This window comes from Mustela lutreola, chromosome X (assembly GCF_030435805.1).
Source record: "Mustela lutreola isolate mMusLut2 chromosome X, mMusLut2.pri, whole genome shotgun sequence".
Lineage (NCBI taxonomy): Eukaryota > Metazoa > Chordata > Mammalia > Carnivora > Mustelidae > Mustela > Mustela lutreola.
The window spans coordinates 106,751,383-106,755,490 of record NC_081308.1 but is presented as its reverse complement, the minus strand read 5'-3'; the positions used below and the strand labels follow the sequence as shown (position 1 = coordinate 106,755,490).

General features: G+C 39.5%; 1 protein-coding gene across 4 annotated transcripts in view; it reads left to right on the top strand.

Annotated features, from left to right (window-relative positions):
• Positions 1–4,108, top strand: part of TENM1 (teneurin transmembrane protein 1) — an 801,117-nt gene that overhangs the window by 778,124 nt on the left and 18,885 nt on the right. The window lies entirely within an intron of this gene.

Genomic DNA, 4,108 nt, shown 5'->3' with positions numbered 1-4,108 from the left:
TATTTGGAGGAAGAGTGTGTTGAGGGCAAAAAACAGTTTCCTTCTACCCTTCTAAGTTCTTTGGCTGGTGTAATAATTAAATCGACATAAAACAGATTAAGAGGAGAAAAACAGCATAAGTTTAACAACATGTATACCTCGTATGTAACACGAGAGACCCAGGAAAACTGAGTAGATCCCCAAATAGCTAAAGCCAATACCTTAAGTAACATCTCCAGTTAAAGACAAAAGATGTTGGAGATGGGGAGTCAGTTACAGCAAGTTACCAGGAAAGTGACAATAAACAAAGATGCAGTTGTTGTGCTGTTTTAAATCCTCACCTCCTAGTTGCTAAAAGTTTCTACAGATTTCGTGATTCCCCACTTTCTGGTACAGAGAGACACCCTTACAAATGGAAATTCCCCTATAAATGCAAATGGGCAACTTCACAGTTTTTCAAGAGCTTCTCCTGTGGCTGTTTCTTAAAAATAATCAACCTCAAATAATCCTTATGTCAAAGAAGCATATTTGGGGGTGGAAAATTCTGCTCCCATGCAAGTGGAAATAAAGATGGATGGCCCACACTTAGGTCAAAGGAGATTATTGTCTTTCAAGCAAACTAGTGTTTGTTATGAATGTGAAGCTTTCCCAGCCTTGCTTATGACCCCAACAATCACAGGCAATGAGCTTCTCACACGCAGGAGAGTAAGGGGGACACTGTTGCATCTTTTACTCCTTCACTGCCTTTCAGCTCTTAGCCGAATTTTATAGTAACTTCTCTTTTGGGTTCCTTGACCCGATGCCAATGTGGGAGGTGGAGTTTCCCACACCAAAAAGCCATCCTTGGGACACCAGCTGGCTGTCCTGCAATTCAGTTACAATTCAGAATTGTCCTCCAATTCCCGCACTATTTACCAAGAAACAGCATCCGATTCTGTGGGTTAAGGGTTCAGTCCTACAAAACTGCCTCCTGCCCATGACTTCAGAAACCAGTCACCAAGTCCAAGTCGGTACCAGGGCCTGATGGACTGGCTATAAATCAGAGGTTCCCACAACCCTTTTGTTAGATTTGATTAATTTGCTATAGCAGCCCACAGAATTGAGGAATATTTTGTCTACAGGATTACCAATTTATTACAAAAGGATGTAACTCAAGAAGAACCGGATGCAAGTGATGTAGAAGGTCGGGTTTGGGGAAAACATGTGGAGCTTCCATGCTCTCAGGATGCGCCACTCTCCGAGCATCTCCACTTGTTCACCAACCCCGAAGCTCTCCAGCCTGTCCTTTGGGTTTTTCATTACTTAGGAATGATGGATTAAATCTTTGACCATTGGCAATTGATTCAACCTCCAGCCACTCGGTCCTTCTCCAGAGGTTTGGAGGGAGGTACTAAAAGTTCTAAGCTCTAATCGTGTGGTCGGTTTCCCTGGCAACCAGCCCCCATTCTTTGGTTACTTGAGGGCCCTCCAAAGGTTGCCTCTTTAACATAACAAAAGGAAGCTTGATCTATCTTATCACAGGAGATTCCAAGGGTTTTTGGAGCTCTGTGCCAGAACAGGGTCCAAGACCAAATACATAGCCCTTATAAATCACAATATCACACCTTACAAACCTTTGAAAACATTTTTCAGCAATATCTGAATTTCAGAGTACATTATTCAGAAAAAGAGAAGCATGGTTGCCGACGAACTGACAAGCAGAGAGAGAACATTAGGCTGTCGTCCTCTGCTCTTTGTACCACTTAACAGTGATCCCTGCTTGTGTAACTATAATGACTTTATTAAGAAATGTGTTCTCGAGTAGTAAACTTAATCTATCAGACAAATAAAACCACAGATTTAGTTGAACTGGAAATCACTTGTTACTTTGGCTCTTTAACTATCATTATAACATAAATTCTAACAGTTACAACCGTCTCTGGGAGTACATGGATATTTTACAGCTGTTGTAAATGAGCGTTATTACAGTTGGAGATATGTGGCTATAAAACCACAGGAAAGGTAGTTGAAGAAAGAGCACCTGGTTACGTATAGTTTTCCAAGCCCTGCGTATCCAAAGACAGAAAATATGTGCTTCACTATCGCTTTTTAGGTAGTAACAGCAGGTTACTGTATCTTTACGCACTACAACACTGCACACATTGGCTACAGATGGTTTAAAGAGTCATGATTCCCAATCTGTGTATGTCTCTATTCCCCGAATTAAAACTACCCCTGAGACTAACAGCATTTCCTTTCAAATAATTTAAGTATCTAATCTGTAGTCTTCTGCATAGAATTCGTGGTGTGGAACATTTGATACATCTTTTTTTTTTTTTTTTTTTTTGCAGAAGCTCAAAATTAAGGGCAAATATTATTAGCTAGCTGGTGAAGAAACTGAGCCAAAAGAGATTTTTTTTTTTTTAAAGCAAAGTGCCATATCCCAGTAGAAAAAATGAAAAAAAACCTCATGAGCAGACAATTCATAGGAGATATACATGTCACCAATAGACATTAAAAAAGGTTCAACCTCAAGTGCCTGGGTGGTTCAGTGGGTTAAGCCTCTGCCTTTGACTCAGGTCATGATTTTGGGGTCCTGGGATCCAGCCCAGCATCGGACTCTCTGCTCATCGGGGAGCCTGCTTTTCCCTCTCTGCCTGCCTCACTGCCTATTGCAATCTCTCTCTGTCAAATAAATAAAATCTTTAAAAAAAAAAAAAACACTGCATTACAAAAAAAAAAAGGTTCAACCTCACTAGTTATCAAACAAATGCAAATTTAAACCACACTACTGTGGTAATTTCCCACTCTCATATTGAGAAAAGTTTACTAACAATGCTAATACTTACCTGATGCTGTTAAAGATGGAATTAGATGGATTTCCCCTCCACGCACTAGTTAAGGGGAGTATAAATTTGTAGAAGCTTCGTGCACTATAAACTAATGACTCATGTTGAATCAGGAGCCTTTGATATGTTCTTATCACTTCATCCGGTAATTTCACTTCTTGAGTTCTCTATTAAGGAAATATTTATTTACAAATATGGTCAACAAAATATGAAATATGAAAAAAATAATGGAAACTAAAAACTCTAAATTCCAACAATAGGAGAAAGAATAAATAATTATCATGTAAGAAGATACTAGGCAACCATGAAAATCCACATTTTAAGCATATTTAATAATACAAGGAATGTTTGAGATAAAACGTTAGCTTAACAGGAGGACATAGAGGTTTTAAGTACAATCTTCGTATTTTTGGAATGTATGAACAGATTGTGCATAAAAGAGAGATGAATGGAATGTGGCCAAATATTAACAGTGATTAACATTGGAGAGTGAGATTCCAGGTAATTATTTCTTTTTCTATTCCTTTATTTTTCAATTTTTCTGCGATGAGAAAACATCACTCTTATGCTGGAGAGTGGTGTTTGAAGAAACTATTTTGAAAACCACAGTGAGCAAGGGAAGACTGGACTTTGAAATAAGAATGTGGGCTTTGCAGTTGTAGGAGTGGAAAACTTTTCCCATCTTCCTTTCTAGGCTCTTTGGTTGGTCTAATAAAATTTACGTGAGACAGATTCGTGAGAGAAAAACAAATTTAATTTTGTACTTATGAAGGCTCCACAAAAACACGAGAGGCTCCAAGACAGTCAAGGCAGTTTGAGGCTTCTTATACCAGCCTGAACTAAGGCATGGGAGAGGGGCCTGGGGCTTCAAAGGGGAGGAGGGTAATTCACAGGACAAGAGTAACAGCAGATGTTTGGTAATTAGATGTTTGTTCTGCCATACAGATAGGTCATTCAGGTACAAAGAAATCTCAGGTAATAGCGCTCTTCCTGACCCAGGCCCCCTATCTAAATGCTTTTAGATGGTTAAGGAAGACGTGAAAGATTTTCGGGTCTTGACTGACCTCAGCTCACAATAACACACACACCAAAGTGGCATGTTATGAGTGGCATATCCTGCTCCCGTTCACAGTTATCTGGCTACTAAGATAAAAAATTCTGTCTGGATCTTATATGTGGAATCATTTAAAAAAAAAAACAACAACAACAACTCAGGTACAGAGAACAGGTTGGTGTTTGTGGGGCGGGGGGTGGGGGTCAGTGAGGGAAATAGGTGATGGTGGTCAAAAGTGTAAACTTTC